We start from the raw sequence: 19408 nt of genomic DNA on the forward strand, positions 1-19408 counted from the left end.
AGCTACAGCCCGAACTGCTGAATGGAATTACCCCAAATTTGGCAGAAAGGTAGAGCTTGGTTGAGAAAGCGACCTTTTCTTTAAATGGTGTAAATCCGTTCAGTAGTTTTTGAGAAATTAAAAAAATAAGGGTGAAAGAATAATTTTCCCATAGGAAACTTTGTGCAAGCTACAGCCGAAACTACTAAACGGAATTACTGCAAATTTGGCAAAAAGGTATCTTTTTTTAACCCCTTTACTGCTAAGGCTATTTTCCTTCTTTTATGTAATTTCCATTGAAATCAATGGAAAGTCCATGACGAGTTACCCTTGTCATTAGCGGCGAAGAGGTTAAATGGTGTAAATACGTTCAGTAGTTGCTGAGAATTAAAAAAAAAAAGTTTTTGATATGTGGGCGGAGCCTAAGTCGCGTGCGCGAGCTTCACTGTAATTGGCTGCTAGCACTCCAAACCAGGAAGTGTTGGCAGCCATTTTGTGGCTCGGTAGAAGCGAGTCACCCAAAAACAGAGAAACAAAAGTATAAAACAAGAGCAGGGGGTAGGGTAGAAAAACCCTGACCCACTAGGTATGCTCAGGGGGTCCCAGAAGGAACCCCTGTGCCACAAAATAAAAAATCTCATGCTGGGGTCGAGGGTTCTAACGTTTTATTTTAATGAGGTCCTTGGGTGGGCTAGGTTCCGGGGGCATTTCTTAAAAAATAATAGCAGGGGATCACAGGGGTTGCGGGGGTCTCCTGGGGTCCGCTCAGCCCCTGGGTTTCACTCATGTTGGAAGAGGGGTTGCGCGTCCTCCGTCCTGGAATCTTTTATGTGCTTGTAACTTTGGCGTCATTTGACGAATCTTTATGAAATGGTGCAAAAAGTTTCTCTTTTTACGCTTAGCTCGTATATTGAACGTTTGGGGGTGAATGGTGTAGGAGGGAATCAGAAGAAAAGGGTCCTAAAACGTGTTTTCTCCATGCAATTTCCATACAAAACTTTACAGAAGACTACAGGTAAAACTGTTAAACAGAATTACGCCAAATTTGGCAGCGAGAATGGTGATAGTCCATAAAGCACAATTTTGTTTAAATGTTGTAAATCCATTCAGTAGTTTTTGAGAAATATCAAATTTTACTGAAATCAATATTTTAAATTTCTGACATGCCCGGGGTTTGTGGCTTATTGGCTGTGAACGGTTGAAACCAGAAAGTGTTGACAGCCATTTTGTGATTTACTCCATCAGCTCGCATCTCTCCGTGTAGAAGCCATTGGGTCCACAGTTTTACTTTTGCGTGGCTTTACTGGCATCTGTGTCTGCATGAGATATGCCTTTCACAATGACTCTCCTCATATCATCAGGTCACCGGTATGCCTTTAGAAGCAGATCCGTCTGCTCGGAGCTCTGTGAGTCAGTCTGTCAGTACGATCCCCTACACTACCCAAAGACAACCCAAACAGCACTACATTGTCATAAACTCTAAAACACTACCCTCAGCAGGATCCCCTACACTACACAAACATCATGGCAGTACCCTAAACCCTCAAATTCTACCGCCTTCACAACCCCCTACACTACCCAAACACCACTGCATTGTCGCAAACCCTAAAATACTGCCCCTAGCAGGACCCCCTACACTATGCAAACACCACTGCAGTACCCTAAATCCTAAAACTCTATCCCTAGCATGACCCTTACAGTACCGAAACACCACTGCACTACCCTAAACTTTAAAACACCATCCCCAGCACCACCCCCTACACTACACAAACACTACTGCACTAACCAAAACCCTGAAACTCTACTTTCAGCCCGACCTCCTACACTACCCAAACACCACTGTTCTACCCTAAAAGACTACCTCTGCATGACCCCCTAAAGTACACAAACACCACTGCAGTACTGTAAACACCAAAAAAACACTACTTCGAGGACGACCCTGTACATGACACAAACACCACTGTCTACCCTAAACCCTAAAACACTACTCCCAGCATGACCCCTTACACTACATAAACACCACTGCACTGCTGTAAACCTTAAAACAATACTCCCAGCATGACCACCTATACTACCCAAACACCACTGCACTGCCGTAAATCCTTAAACACTACTCCCAGCATGACCCCCTACACTACACAAAGACCACTGCACTACCCTAAACCCTAAAACAGTACTCCCAGCATGACTCCGTACACTACCCAAACATTAGTGAATTATTGTAATTCTAAAACACTACCTCCAGCATGATTCTTACACTATCCAAACACCCCTGCTGGTGTGCGATTGCGAGCGGGCGGCCCGTAGCTCACACTATGCGAGCCAAGCCGACGGGCCGCAGTTCTCCCTCTGCGAGCCTGCTCAACGGCTCGCAGGTCTCCCTGTGCTAGCCAGATTGCAGCTGTCACTTTGAGAACCGATATTGGGAATATAAGGCAGCTCTACAAAGAGCCCTTGTGTGTATTAGTTGGAGCTACATATAAGTGCAGATGCACAGCTTCAGGTTATTCAGAAAAACTCGATTTCCCTGATCTGTGAAGTGTATTCCATCACTTCTGTAGATATCAGCCATATCAAAACGTATGTTGTTGTTGTAGATCGACCCCATTCTATGGTTGCTGAAGTGTGCAGAAACAGCTTTGTTGACATTCTTTCTCGATTTTTCAATCTGAGGACAAAATTGGTTTGACCACTTCCACTTCTGTCTTTGGCATATATTGGAATAAACAAAGACAGTTTGAGGCAAAAGCAACATCAATTGTCTAAAGATGTTCTTCATTAGCATTTCCAAACCTACCCCAGTCAATGTGCCTAGGTTGTTTCCACCACAGTGCACAATCATGAGGTCAGGGTGTTGGAGATGCAAACAGGTTTTAACCAAAGGCAACAATTGGTGCCACTTCAATCCACTCTGTCCAAACCATTTAATGTCCACATTTTGGAAACCTAGGTCTAAGTCAATACGTCTCTGTTCTGCATACCTTTTGCACCAGAAAACAGAGCTATGTCCTACGATCCACACTAGCATTTTGAAGGTATGGCTGGGAGGTATGAATAGATGTCTGTAGCTCATGCAGTCCGTTTATAGAATAAGAGATATGTTTAAAGATGGGTAACTACTTTTTCCCATACAAAACGATAACTCAGAAAATGTTACAAAAAATATCGTTAGTAATGATGAACTTTTAACCTGCACAGGTTGTAGAGTGTTCTAGAAAGTGTGTTGAAAGAATATGATGCACTTCTGACTTCTATGTGTTCTTGAATATTTAACAAACTGTTTATATGGAAAATAAAAAAAACAATAGAGAGATGTTTTGCAATCGAAAAGAATCAAGGAACTATTCTAATTTGTTCTTTACATGTATTTATGTGTGGAGCAACAAAATTACAGTCACAACAGCACCAGGAAGAGGAACAAGCAGGGAGTAGGGACACGGGTGGAGATGTGCATAATGGCACACAATCACAATTAAGTACAACACATCTACAGATAAGCCTTGGCCAAAATGAAACACACCAACAAGGGGCACAAGTCACACAACCCACCACCAACATCACACCACTGAACAAGCATAGAAGTGAAAAACACACTGCCTAAAAGGGAGTAGGGTGAACAAATCTCACATGAAGGGACATCTCACACACAATGCAGCACACACACATAGGAAGCAGAGTACACCAGCATCCAACACAATGTTACCCAAACACAAACATATGCACAATGTGCACAATCGGACACAGGACACAAATGCACTCGCCTGTGGCGGATAAATGTACAAAAGCCTCAGAACGAAACAGGCACATGAGAACGCATAAGTACAAACCCGCAGTCCGGATGGGGTAGCAATTCACGTATGACAGGCAGCCATAGAGTCTGTGACTCACACATTGGCATAGAAATAAAGACACAACACATTTGGAGACAAGTGAAAATGTGGAAACGTTATAAAAAAAGTGTGTGTCAGTATGACCAAGAGTAGTGCCATGATATTCAGACAAATGCAGCAGCATGCCTGAATAAGGAATGTAGGAAAATGTCCTTGTTCACCTCAGGGTAGTCCATCACCAACACACGTCAGTGTCAAGCAATGTTGGTTGTCCGCACCTCGGACATGAGTCAATGCCAATGCAGCTATGTCCACTGTCGTTTTGGGACATGTGACCAGATGTAGAATGTGCAATGATGCGGCGGGACACCTGCAATGTGACACATCGAGTCGTGGTTGCAGGTACCTTGTCACTCGTCCATGAACGCAAGTGCAGCTGCATAAGCCACTATCTGTAATGAGTAATGGTTGGCAACAATATTTGACATGTCGTCGACGTAATCCATCACTGCATACTACGAAACGTGCAATCTCCCAGGCCCAGTTCCCAACATGCATGTCAAACATCCTTGCATGCCATAAACGGGCATCACCATGACACTCCTGGTCATGGGTCAACCGGGGGCGCACACACCCGTCATAAACCATGTGAGCTACCCACCCGTTGGAGAGGCACATGTCCATGCACCACTCGGATAGTCACATGCAACATTGCAAGGGAAACATCCTTTACAACGGAACCGTTACAAAGCGGTACCGTTACAACGCAGGATTTCCAACTAAAGTCATTACAACGACTTTCGCTGGAGGGCGCTCTAGGATACGGGATAGTTTAATTTACTATGCAACACCTTCCCTACTATCCACGGGGACTGGAGTTGGAATAGTAAATTAAACTATTCACTATCCAGAGCCCCCCAACGCAAGTTGTTGTAACGACTTGTGTTGTTAAACCTGCATCGTAAAGGTACGCATTGTAGTGGTACGCGTTGTACCATCATACATCCACATTGCAATACCGGTGGAACGCAGGTGCCATCTGCAATGCCGAAGCTCAGCCGGTAAGTGATCCGTAGTACTCAGGACAACAACTCTACTGCAGGGCTCTATCTTAGGGAAGCAATAAAGGATTTTGCGGTCATGTCGATATGGGAATATAATATAACCAAGACATTGTTTAAGAAAATAATTAAGAAAACTACAAACCATCTATCTATTCTAAACGACAAAGCTACCCTTACTAAGAGAAAACACACTTGGGCGACAATAAACGGTTATAAAAAGAAGGAAATTCAACAATATCTGGTAACACCTTGGATGGAAAAAAACAAACAGGTGCTTCTTAAAGCCAGATTTGGAATAATGCCGGGCCTGTGTCACCTTCCACCGTGGAAGAGATCGGTAACCCAAACGCAATGTAGACTGTGCAATAGTGGTGAGGAGGATATTCTTCATCTTCTATGTACTTACCCTGAACTCTTGCAGGAGAGAAAAGCATTGCTTAAGTGTCCTTTCAAGGCACGAGGCATATGGACAAGCAGGCAGGCCTTGATTAAGTGCCTGCACTTGGATGATATCATTTTAAATGCTACCTTTGTAAAGTTCCTAAATTTAGTTAAAGGGAAACTAGGATTTGTACCTACTGTAAATATTTAACTGACTACAAAGCTGATGAAATGTCATTTTAAGTGGTTTTATACATGAATATAGCTTTTACTGTTTTTCCTTTCGATGTGTAATATTGTAAGATTTTAAATAATCAACATAATTACTCAGGACATGCATCAGACGTGCAAGGTATAGGTGGACGTGAATGGAGTCAACATTTGTTTGGGATGCCCTGCCATTGCGTGAGTGGCTCTGCTTGTAGCTGCACTGGCTTGCCGTGTGCGAGTCTTGTGGATGAAATGTTACAGCTTGGTGCAATTAGCCGGGTCTTTGTGCAATGGGTGTAGGGTAGGGGTGTGGTGGAGTACGTGTGAAGGCCATTTCACGCATGCTAACTATGACAAAGGACTTGTGAGTGTGGGATGTGTACTTGTTGTTCTCAAATCGGGCAGTGTGTTGTGTGGGAGACGCATGCAAATATTATCGTATCCGTTGTGGGAGCTGGCCACTTGCAAGTTCTTTCTCCGAGCAGCAGATGTGCTAGCGCAAGAAAGCTCAGACAAAGAACCTTTTATCCCTACAGTAGTCAAGTCAAAACCACTTTATTTGATTATTTTAAAATCATAAAAGTATGCTATTCAATCGCATGTTAAAATCAAAAATACAAAAATATTAAAAATTATTTACATAAATATACAATTCATATATACATAACACACAGTGTTGTCGAGTTGATAATTAATCAATGTATCTTACAAATTATGCACAATAATCTATGGAACAACAAAATTACAAACCGGATTTTGGCTTCATGTATATACTGAATTAATTGTATAAAAATTATTTCAGTTTATTATGTTACATTGACCTGAGAGTTTTGCCCTAATAATCTCATCTTTTTATTACTAATGGAGGCTACCAAGAAATTTGCCACCCCAAACATAACAACAGGGGATTCTATTAGTTGTAGGTAAAGTAAAGCAGGTTTTACTTGCACGAAACCCCTATTTCTTAGCAGTGGAGTAATACATTTTTTTCTTCCTTCCATATAGTATGGGCAAAAAAACACAAAGTGCATTGTGTCCTGGTATGAATGGTTGTCACATTTGCCTGTGAGCTGCTTCTTCTGGTTTGCTCCACTCCTTATAATTTCCCAGTAACATGTGCGATTGATTGAATCGGAATTTAGTGAGCAGCCATCGGTGAAAGGGTTTTGTAACAATTGTCAGATACGGTTGAATAGACAATGGCAATATCAACAGATAATGAGCCCTCGCAGTTGATTTACAAAGTTCTGTTTTTTCACGATCCAAATCCCTAGATGTTAAAAAGTTTGTTTTTACCCAATTAATATCTGCCTTAATTAGACTTTCTGGGTTGGAGTAGATCTCTGGTCGTCCCAGATAATTTGATGTTGATTTAATATAGGACAGCCATTGTATTTCTGCCACTTTATCGAGAGCCATACAGTCCTTGATGATCTTATGATTCAGAGTACGATTTGAGTTCAACCATGTTCTTATCCATTGCAGGATTGGAGCCATATTCAATAGATCTGAGATGTATCCCAGCCCAAGCTCCAGATGTACTACATAACTAGCGGTTGATTGGGGGAGACCCAAAAGGGCTCGCAGGAATTTAGGGCCACATGCATCAATGTAAGGTTTTGCGATTCCTTATTTGCGAAAAATAGGGAATCGCAAATAAGGAATCGCAAAACGAGATGCATCAATTTCATCGCATAATTTTTGCGATTTGGTAAAAATCACATTTTTTACCGAATCGCAAATATTATGCGAATTCCAATTTGCGATTTCGCAATTCCCATTGATTCCTATGGGCCAAAAGGCCCATAGGAATCAATGGGAATTGCGAATTCGCAAATTGGAATTCGCAAAATGTTAATGCATTCCATGGATGCAGGGGGGGGTCCAAAGGACCCCTCCCTGCACCCCTGAAATGTATTTTTAAATGGATGTTTTACACACACATGTCCTAAGGACATGTGTGTCTGTAACACGACAGTGTTTAAAATGCTAATTTGCGCATTTTCAACCTTTTTCGCAAATTACCACAAGGTTCACCCTCGTGGTAATTTGCCCCCCCTTAATGCGAATTCGCAATTTTAAAATTAATCATGCATTGTTTTTAAGGAATCGCAAATTTGCGATTCCTTAAGAGCAATCGCATTTTTGGAATTCGCTAAAAATAGCGATTTTTCCAAAAATGCTTGATGCATAATAAAAAAAGGTATTTAGGAATCGCAAACGGCCAATTTTACAGAATCGCACCGTTTGCGATTTCTAAACAGCTTGATGCATGTGGCCCTTATTTTCCTCTCTCTGTATGAGAGTTATATGAGAGCAATGGCCACACTTTTTGCTTTATAAATAGACAGGATTTCTTCATCCGGTTTGCCACCCAGTCTCTTTGCAAAGCCTAAAATAGCGGCCACTGATCTTCTTACGCCAGCTACTTTATTCAGTACTTGGGGTGCCCATGAACCTATATCGTCAAACACAACCCCTAGGTAGGTGAAGACTTGAACCTTAGTTATTATAGAGCCATTACAGGCGACTGTTTTAATGTACTTTCTTCTATTCCCTAGGGACATAACATGAGATTTTTATGTGTTGGTAACTAGGTCCAAATTTTTCAGAAACTTCCCGAACGAGTCAAGGAGTCGTTGTAAGGCATTTGGTGTTCTAGCCAATAACCCTGTATCGTCCGCGTATAGGAGTACAGGGTTGGACGTTCCTCCCATACGTGGAATATCAGATGTTACAGTTACCAGGGAGTTTATATAAAGTGTGAAAAGCATTGGGACCAATTAACAGCCTTGACGCACCCCTCTACCAGATTTAAACTCAGCAGTACATTTTCCCTCTTGCGTCATTCTAATCGATGCAGAAAGGTCTCTGTGTAGTTCAGCTAGAAAATTCACCAAAGCCTGATCTAGTCCCAACTCCAGGAGCATCTTCCACAGCTTTGACCTATTGACTAGGTCAAAAGCTGTGGATAAGTCCATGAATGCCAGAAAAATTGAGCCTTTGGACGCTACTGTGTATTTGTTGATTATGAGATGTAGGTTTAGGCACTGATCTTCTGTACCTCTTCTCCTCTAAAGCCATATTGGGCATCACATAAGATGGCTTTATCTGTGGCCCAAGCAGTAATCCTGGCCAGAATTACTTTCCCCAATATTTTGATTGATGAATCAATCAGGGAAATCGGTCAGAAGCATCTTGGGTCCCCCCTGTGGCCCTTTTTAAAAACTGGTATTATAATGGAGCGGGACCAGGTGCTAGGAAGAGTGGCCAGAATAGAACTTGCTGCTAGATTGAAAAAATTAGTAAGTATTATTGACCAGAGGGCAGGGTTGGCCTTATACATATCAGGAGGTACCCCTCGGGCCGGGTGCTTTCTGTCCAGATGTTTCAGCTATTACTTTCTGTACTTCCTTTATGGAAAAACTCGGTAGGGGCTCCACTAGTTCTCTAGGATATGTTACATAAGTATCAAGTTCCAAGTTACTTCCATAGATATTCTCAATATGATTTAACCATTCCCTTTCTGTGATGTTAACTTCTAATGGTGCGTTTTCTACCCCATTAAACAAAGGAGAATTAACAATGGGCCAGAATTTAGAGCTATTCCTCAGGGTGGCTTTTTCATATAACGAATCCCATGCCTCTTTCTTTATTTCATTTGTACGTATTTGTAAAGTACTTTTATATTTTTTCCTTAAACAGGAGACCTCAGACTTATCTCTGGGCTTCTTATTGAGTGCCTGCAAGAGCTCACTATGAACTTTAGTGCAATTATGGTCAAACCATCTATGCACCGGTTTTGTTTTCTGTTGTCGCTTCAATGTAAGTTCAATTGAGACCTGTTGACAGATTACCTCGAAAGATGGTACAACTTCCCCCACGAATCTAAGTGGGTCACTGCAGATGTTAAGTTCATTCCCAACCTTAGATCTAATTGTATTAAAGAACTCTTCAGGTATGATTTTATTCCATTTTAATCTCCTCCCCTGATCTTTAGTTACAACCTCAGTTACCACTTAAGGGGTCTCTGTTTTATTAAAACAAAGTGATTTATTATCCAGTTCCAGCACCACTGGGTTATGGTCACTGAACATGAATTGGATAGCATTATAAAATATAACTGAACATAACAATCCGAGAGATAAAAACATATAGTCTATGATAGTTTCACTTTCCCTTGCACTATATGTGGGTACCCGGTGCTTTATGTCAGCGAACTCAGGTTCGAAAGGTCTATATCTGTGAGTAGATCCTCCAGAGCAGCCCCCTTTGCATTATGTTCGAAATGCTGGTAAGCTGAGTAAGCCGGGTAATCTAAATCCTTATATTGACAGTTTAAATCGCATAAATGAATATTAAAATCGCCCATTAGGATAACATAAAAAAAGTGGTTTGAACTACTTTATATGAAGATAAAAATTTTGATAGTGATTGGAGATGCTCATTTGGATATTCTCCCTGTATTGCATTATAGAAGTTAATATATACGACTTTGTTATTGTTTGGCATTAAAACTTCTATAGCTAGGGAGTTAGGTGAGGTAGTATTAAGCTCCTTCACTATACCTTGTATATTAACCGATATTAAAAACATCAGTCCTCCTTTGTCCCTTCCTGATATAGATGTACGGGCAGCTACAGAGTATGAGGTAAACCCATTCACCCAAAAATTGCACTCCCTATCCCACGTTTCTTGGAGTGCCACTATATCATACTGCTTCAGGAAATCAATCCATGCCTTATCATCCCTCTTAGAACGTAGGCCTGTGATATTCCAGCTCATCAATTTTACAGAAGGCTCCCTTCTTTCCTGATTTACTAGGGTACATTTGGCCCAGTTTGGTGAGCATTCTTGTGTCAGTCAATCAATATCACCTAAGTGAGATAAGGGTGTAAATCTATTTGACAATGCAATTCCCCCATTAATCACAGTAGTACTAAGATTATGAGCTTTTGGTAGTAATCCAGATTTTTGGGTGGCCCAGCTATTTAGGTGTACTGGTTGTCTTACTGGGTTTCTTACTGTAGCTACACCCCCTTTCTCCCCTATACTCCTCCTATGTAACTCTGGCCGGGGATAAAAGAACCCTATAGGTAGTGCTCGTATCTCTCCCTCCTGTGTGAACATTTCCGTTGCATCCCAGAATAACCGAGATGCCTCGTAGAGTCTAGTAAAGTTCACAATGAGGCAGTCTCCATTGAGATTTTTATTTGTGTTACCTACCCACCCCACATGTCTCCCCATGTTTATACTAGCAGAAAGATTTTTACCCCCGTGCAGTTTTCGTCACACCAAACCTTGATATTTCTTAACAGGGTTTCCTGGGATTCTTGCTCTCCAGGTTTCAAGGGGGGTACATTTACTAGAATAGCTACATACGGTGTAGCTTCTGGAGGTAGATGAATAGTGTTTTTATGTTGCAAACCCCTATTCTTACTATGCTCCCTCTCTACTGTAGAGATATCATGGTCAGATGGGGAGCTATTGTGGACAATAGCCGTCCCCTGTGCCACAGGGCCCTTGGCATGGCCTGTAGGAGTTATCCCACTATGTGGCATCGGTGAAGAGGGTGGATTCAGACGAGTTAATGGTATACATTCATATGATATCCCCTTTGGCTGGCTTTGCTGAACTCGGGGTTTATTGGCCAGGTTAACATTAGACAGTGGGGGAGAATGGTCTTTTGAGGCTATGAATGTGTTTATACGTTCACATTTTTTCAGGATTTCAGCGACACAATTTTTTAACGTTTCAATAATGTCACTAGAGATCTGGGTCAGTATCGTTTCCAGTTTTTCTGTGAGTATGCTCTCAACCATGTCTCTCATAGAGGTTTCAAAATGTCTAGATGCGGGATGTCCTCTTTTCTGGTGGAGTGGGGTAGGCATTTTATGCTTTTTTGTCTGCCTCTTAACATGTTTCATAGCTGCTTTGTAGCCTTCCCAGAAGGACTATTAGCAGTAGGGGTGTTAGCGACCTCTTCATCCTCGGGCTTGAGGTATTTGGAGCGGGTAAGATGTCATTCATTTTTTTAATGTAAATCACGGGCTCCAGTGGAATAGTCTGCCTTTCAATTAAAGATGAACCTGATGTGTCTGTGGTAGAGATTCCAAGTCCCAACTCTCGTTCAGTGGTTGCGATTTCTTTATTTAGTTTGCCCACAACAGAAGTAAGATGGGACAAAATGTTTGTAGAATTAGTGGAATTGGGTGGAACTTTAGATTTAACACCACCTCCATTAGCAGAAATTTGTCATTTGCGCTTACCCATGTTAGGCGATGTTTCTTAGGGGGTGGCCCGTCCCGTCCCTTGTCGTCCCCTGACGGCCACAGACGGCCCGCCCTCTGCCCGGGCTCAGCCCGTCGACGCACCCGCGCGTCCCACGACGCGGAGGGAGTTCTGGTGCTTTAAGCGCCTCCGGGCGCGGAAATGGCTGTAGGTGGGCGGGGCAATGTCTGTGGTGTCTCCTGGGAGCTGTGGTCGCCCCCCTCGGTGGCCGCGGTGATGGCAAATGCGGCGGCGGGGGAGACCAGGAGGCCTAGCCCAGAGCCCTGGACAGCAGCGCCAATGGTGGGAAGTTGATGTTGCTTCCCTCAGCAGCAGGTAGGGTCCTTTGTAGTTGGCCCGAAAGTGAATGTTTGTTTACCGAGCTCCCACTCCTACGAGGGAGCTCCGGTGCTTTAAGCGCCTCCGGGCGCGGAAATGGCCGTGGGTGGGCGGGGCGATGTCCGTGGTGCGTCCTGGGGGCTGTGGTCCCCCCCTCGGCGGCCGCGGTGATGGCGAATGCGGCAGCGAGGGAGACCAGGAGGCACCGGCCAGAGCCCGGGACAGCAGCTCCAATGGTGGGAAGTTGATGTTGCTTCCCTCAGCAGCAGGTAGGGTCCTTTGTAGTTGGCCCGAAAGTGAATGTTTGTTTACGGAGCTCCCCTACAGTAATTTCTCCAGTTGCATTCATACAGGATGTGTACAAAGGCAGGTCGTGGGTGTTGTGGAATGTCTGCGACCCTGGTCATCATGAATTAGAATCCTAGCATGTGGCACATGGGCGTGTTCACTGTGTGTTACGTTGCCAAACAGCTGCACCTCCCTCCCATGAGCCACCACACTTTTGTGCACTGTGCTGTTGTATCCTGTGCACTCCTCCTGCACACCATTGTAATGCCTATTTATTCACGCATGTCCTCCGGTATTCCAACCACACCATGCTGTTTGGAGGTGGTGCATGCCACTTTACAACATCGACTGCTGTGGCCCTTGTGGCGGCCACACCAGAACACAGAGACACACTTACCGCACTTACTTCCTGCACATGGACATGTCCCAGACACCCTGTTCCCCTTTCCGGATAGGCACACCTCTGCGCTGACCTGTGTACACCGGACCAGCTCATGCATCTTCTGCATGCAAGAGGATGCATGTATAGCTACATGTCCAGGCTCACTGCCAACTCTGAAAGGACATGGTAACATCCGCTGAAGACAGCACACTGTGATGTTGCAGGGCCCGTGCCCGTCATGCTAACACATTGACCACATGGACACACTTGCTCAGATGTGGGTTTGGGGGGCGTTGGCAGTCCTGGGGTTGTTGGGATGAGTGTTGTGACTCTCATGGGTATCCGTATGTCATGCCTATTGACTCTATGGCACCTGTGGGTGTTCCGGTGTGGCTCTTGTCTGTGTTCCCTTTCATGCTTGAGGTAGTCGTTCTGTTAACCCTGGTTATCTCCGAATTTTTTTTGGCATCGCAGTTTTAGCCTTTTGTTGTGAAAGTTGTGATGTGCTTTTTTCGTGTACAGAAAAATAAACAAACTGGACAGTGTATCCCGTCAAGATCCAGCATCTTACTCAATATTCCCAATCACTATATATACAATGAGATGTCTTCAATGAGTTTGTGTGCATAAAAATGCACCCACTACAACAGTGCAATTCAATAGAGGAATTTAGTATTTAGAATTAAATCGCAAAGGTGCACCTCATGTCTTTTTGCACAGGATCGACTACTCTGCATCTCATTATCAGCACTTTAGTACAACTAAAGTTGAGATAAATCTAAATCATTATTCAGAAGCTGAAGCAAACTACATACATCACCAGTATTGCGATAACTGCCCCAAAATTTACCATGGTGGACACCACCAAATAACAGTAATGAGAACGATTTTTTTTTTCAAACTTTAGTTTTTCTTTAACGTACAAATAGAGGATAAACCAAATTTAATAAGCACAACACAAAACAAGAAGGCGGAAGACTCCTCTCGGGACCATGAATGTCGACAACACAGCCTGGAAAATAAAGCACAAAATAAGGATGTGTGTAATGCGCATATCAAAGGAGTGAAACACAGAGAAAGAAAGAAGGAAAAAAAGCCAGAGAGAAAAAGAGAGGGAAGGAAAGGAAGGGATTGAGAAAGGGAGAACAGAGAGAGAGTAAGAGAGATAGAAGGAAAGGAAGGAAGGAAGAGAGTGAGAGAGTCAGTGAAGAGAGGGATGTGAGAGAGAGAGAGAGAGAGAGAGAGAGAGAGAGACACTGCCGCCCCTGTGCATCCATGACCAAATAATTACCTGCTGCCACCGGAGTGTCTACCAGTGGATACTCCACATACCTGTGAAAGCTCAAGGGCTCAGTCCCGCCACCATGGCTTGGTACACATTATGATGACCCGCTCCGCGGCCCAGTAGATCTCACAGATGTCGGTGAGTTCTGATTCATCAATGGTGGAGACCACATCAGCTTCTGGTGCTGGTAACCCTGTGCAACGCAAGTCAGCGCCACGTGGTGTTAGGCCCCAGACGGCCACATCAGCTTCGGGTGTCACTAACCCTATGCAACTCAAGTCCGCACCACGTGGTAGTTGGCCCCTGATGGCCACATCAGCTTCGATGGCACTAACCCTGTGCAACTGAAGTCCGAGCCACGTGGCAGTAGGCCCCTAACGGCCACATCAGCTTCAGGTGGCACTAACCCTGTGCAACTCAGATGCATCGTCCAGGCAGGCAGTACTGGTAACAATATCTGTTGCCTACTGGACTGCGTCACTTGCAACTGCGACTCAATCTGTATTGTGAGCCCTACTCACAGCAGTGTAGGCTGGAGGCAGCGGTGAGGAAGGGCCCACAGCCACGTGTTGTTGACTTGAGCAATGTCTAATGCCTATTGGACTGCGTCATGTCCGCAGTGTATATTGAAGGTAGTAGTTTGTACAGACATAAGTCCATGGTGCTGTGCCGCTGGGGGCTTGTGTGACGGAAGCCAGTGATCGGCTGCGGTGGCTGGCAGTCATGACAGCAGCCTCGTGGCACGGTGACGGGTGACGCCCTGGCAGAGGATTTGGCCTTCCCACAAGTGACCACGCCCAGAGCTCCTGCCTATTTATTCACACTCCTACTGAAGTGGTGTACATTATATCAGCCCACTCCGGTTACGCTTATGCTTACAGGGAGGATGACACAGCTACATCACTGAGATAATCCCTAGTGTTTGACGTAACATGGTTGGCTCCACTGTCCACAAAACTACAGGCACCAGTAGTATTTGTGCACATGGAATGGTGTGTTGTGCATACTGAGATGTGTCCAGCACATCAATGCTACACTTTGCATTGTGTGCATTGGTATTCATGGGTGAATTGCTTTCTTCACATATAGTTTGTTCACACCTGTCCCAATATTCAGCTATTGTGTGGCTGAGGGGCAAAGCTTCATTTCCGAATGTTTGCTGTTTTGTTCTGCACTGACTTGGTGGTAGAGGGGGATCCTGGGGGTGGTGGTGGGTGTTGTGGAGTTCTTGGGTGTTAAAGCTGCTTGATCAGTAGGTCTATGACATGTGTTGGTCTTTAGATGTGGCTCTGGGCTGGGTTCCCTTTCATACTGTCTGTAGTTGTTTAATATTTTAAAAACAAGACGACATTATATAGTGCAAATAATTAAATAATAAATAAATAAAAATAAAAAACATTACAAAAACTATTTTTAGGATAGTAAAGTTACAAAATGTTTAAAAAAAACTTCAAATTACTGAGAAAAATATAGGTTTTTTAACTTTATAATTAGTATTTAAATAACCTTAGAAATTCACAAAAATAATTTTTCTCAGGAACATTAAAGTTAGAAATTGGTATAATTTTTTCTCTCCAAATTTACTGAAAAAACGATTGCCACATTTCCCAACATTGAGCTATTTAATGGCTGAGGGACCATGCTGTTTTTCGAGGGTTTTTCTGTCCTGTTCTGTACTGCCTTCATGATAGTAGGGAGAGGGGTGGTAGTGGGGGGAGGTCCTGAGGGTTGTGGCAGTGGGCGTTGTGTCCTTCTTGGGTGTCGGAAAAAACGATAGGTTCAATGAACATTATAATTGGAAGTCAGCATTAAAAAAACATTGAAATTCAGTGAAAAAACATAGTTTCAGGCACCTTATAGATAGAAGTTAGCATTTAAAAAAACTTTGAAATTCACTGAAAAAAACATAGGTTTCAGGCACGTTATAGTTAGAAATTAGCATTTAAAAAACCTTAGAAATTCACTGAAAAAACCATAGGTTTGAGGCATGTTATAGTTAGTTAGACATTTCACTCCTACAAAACCATAGAAATTCCCCTGTTATAGTTAGCTCATCTAACTATAACTCGCGCCCCTGCAATGCACTGCTGATTATGTCACATATTACATCATTCATGTCATGGTCAGTGACATCACTGATGACATCACTAATGACATCACTGATATATATATATATATATATATTATATTTTATCAATTTGTAGGGCGCAACAGCTACCCAAAAAGGGTTTCCCGGCGCCTAGACACAGCTAGTTTGAGGACAGAAAAGGGGGAGAAAGAGGCTGTAGAGTGATTATTGTTCAAACAGCCAGGTCTTAACTAGCTTTCTGAACCTAAAGTAGTTATCTTCCTTTCGAATGCAGGGGGGGAGCGTATTCCAAAGGGAGGGACCTAGATAAGCAAAGGATCTGCCACCAATTCTTGTTCGTTTGAACCTTGGTACGCAAAAAGAGGCTGCCGTCTGCGACCGGAGGTTTCTCTTTGGAGTGTAGAGGTAGGCAAGAGTTTGGAGATATTTAGGCGCTGTACCTGCTTTAATTCTGAACAAGTAGTTCAGGGCTTTAAAGCGGATTCTGCTTTCGATCCTGAGCCAATGAAGAGTCCGGCGATGGTTCGAGACTCTGGAATACTTCGGAATATTACAGAGTAACCGGACCGCAGCGTTTTGCACTATCTGCAGTCGTCCGATCACAGATTTGTTTGCGCCCAAGTACAAAATGTTGCCGTAGTCAAGCCTTGATGTAATGAGGGCATTGACGACGGTGTTTTGCGTTGATACAGGCAGCATCCAGAGGATCTTTCTCAGCCATTTAACTATGGTGAGACATAGGCCGGTTACTTTGCTTGCCTGTTTGTTCATGGATAGGGAGCTGTCCAGTATAAAACCCAAGTTGCGGGCGTGGGTCACCGGGGTAGGAAAAGTGCCCATCTGGTCGGGCCAATGTACGGGATTCCAGAGATCTTGATCTTTTCCCAGGATCAGTATTTCGGTCTTGTCGCCGTTTAGTTTTAACTGGTTTTTTGTCATCCAGTTCAGGATTTTTAAGAGTCCTTCCTTAAGTAACGAAGGGGAGTGAGGACAAGATTCAGAGAGGGAAAAGATGATTTGGGAGTCGTCGGCGTAGTTCATGAGCGTTAGTCCTGATTGTTCAACTAGGTCGGCCAGGGGTTTAAGATAAATATTGAAGAACAGAGGACTTAGAATAGACCCCTGGGGCACTCCATGCGATGCAGGCAGGGTGTCTGAGACGGCTCGTGAAGATGCGATCTGGAAGGTCCGATTAGCCAGGAAAGATTTTATCCAATTCCTCGTACACCACTTTTATCCAGCTCTTTAATAAGAGTTTCATGGGAGATGGTGTCGAACGCCGCACTTAGGTCCAATAGCACGAGTGCGACTGTCTGACCTTGGTCGAGAAGCTTTCTAATATGCTCAGTTACTCCGAGCAGGGCGGTTTCTGTGGAGAAACCGGCCCTGAAACCAGATTGTGAAGAATGAAGTAGAGAGTTTTCTTCTGCAAAAGTGGCTAAGGCAGAGTGTACATGTCTCTCTAAACATTTCGAAAAAGCTGGGAGCAGCGATATAGGTCTATAGTTGGCCAGTATTTCAGGGTTTGCCGTCGGCTTTTTCAGAAGGGGCGTCACCATGGCGTGCTTCCATAGGGCTGGGACAGTGGCAAGGTCTAGGGAAGAATTTAGGAGATTGGCAATGATCTCCAATGTGTGGTCATCCAGTTTTTTAATGACTTTGATGGGGATGGGGTCCCTGGGGGAGCCGGATTTGACGGAGGAGAAAGTATTGACGCAGAGGGAGGGGAGGGTTCTGAGTCAGTATATTTTGCCTTGATATCAAGGATAATTTTGTCGATTTTCTCAGTAAAGAAACTTGCTAACGCCTGACATTGTTGCGTGTTTAATGGGGGTGCAGGAGCTGTAGTGTGTGCACCAGCCAGTTCCTTAACTTTAGAGAAAAGAGTTTTAGGCATATTTGTTGCTTCTACAATGGTTTTTGAGACAAAAGCGGCTCTTGCTTTTGTACAGGCAGTGTGATAAAAATTTCTAGCTTCTTGGTAGTTTCTTTTAGCATTGGGGTCGTAATTTTTACGCCATTTGCGTTCAAACGCTTTGCATTTGGATTTTTCGATCTTAAGGCTGTCATTGAACCATGGAGCCGGAGGAGGATGTCTACTCCCTTTGGTGCAAGAAGAGGGCAGACATTTGTTGGCCGCGTTGCTAAGCCAGTTATATGCTTCAGTTGCGAAGCTATCCATGTTAGAGTTTTGACATGGAGGATTTTGTTTTAGTGCCGAGTTTAGCACTTCAAAGTCCACTAGCTTCCAATTTTTCTTATATGAGCAGTCAGCATTTTGTTGCAAACTGGGGGAGGGTGGAAAAGTGATGCTGAAATTGATGAGATGGTGGTCAGACCAGCCAGAGGGAAAGGTGGCAATACAACTAAGTTCCTTGATGTTGGATATTATAGGGTCCAACAAATGGCCCGCTATGTGAGTGGGGCTAGAGTTTATCAGGGACAGATTAAGAACCTTTAGGTCTTCCAATAAGTTAGAGCATGAGGGGATGGAGGGATCTTCTAAATGCAGGTTTAAATCACCCAGCAATGAAAAGTTACTTGATGCCATATAATAAGGTGTAATGAGATCGGCAAATTTAGAAACCCATTGAGAGGAATTGCCTGGTGGTCGGTAGATCAGAAAGCCTGACATAGTAAAGTTGGGGTTCAGGAAGATTTTGAAGAGACCCGCTTCACAGTCTGGGATATCTACAGGTTCCAGGGTGCATTTTAGTTCTCGGTTGAAGATGATGGCTAACCCACCACCTACCTGTTTTTCCCTGTCTATTCTGACAATGGCGTAGTTATCGGGGAGGGCAGTAGCAACATCCGGCCCGGCGCTATCATGCAACCAGGTCTCGGTTAAGAAAAGGGCACTAGGACCTTTTTCGGCAAGGAGGTTAAATATGTCATGTTTATGTTTGGGCAGGGATCGGCAGTTTGTGCTGTAGAACACATAATTCAGTGGCTCGATTTTACGCAGTAATTTGCTTTTCCTGTGTCTCCTAGATGAGTCGGGATGGGGTTGACAAATCGTGGTGGACAAATGACATTCGGGACAATCGTGATTGCCAACTTTGTGGAGGTTAAATATAGAGCACCTTGGATTAGGGGTAGGGTGCAGCGCTTTCAAATTGGATGACGATCTTACCAACCTTGATGACGTAGGGGGAATGGGAGCCTCGGCCTCGTGCCCCGTCCTGGCACGGACGGGCACAGACGGGCTAGTCTTTGGCGTGTCTTCGGCGTGCTGATGGCGTGCCCGCTGCGCTCGACCGCTGCGCTGTCGAGTAGTGAGCATGGTAAAGA

The sequence above is a fragment of the Lissotriton vulgaris genome, chromosome 3_1, assembly GCF_964263255.1.
Source record: "Lissotriton vulgaris chromosome 3_1, aLisVul1.2, whole genome shotgun sequence".
Lineage (NCBI taxonomy): Eukaryota > Metazoa > Chordata > Amphibia > Caudata > Salamandridae > Lissotriton > Lissotriton vulgaris.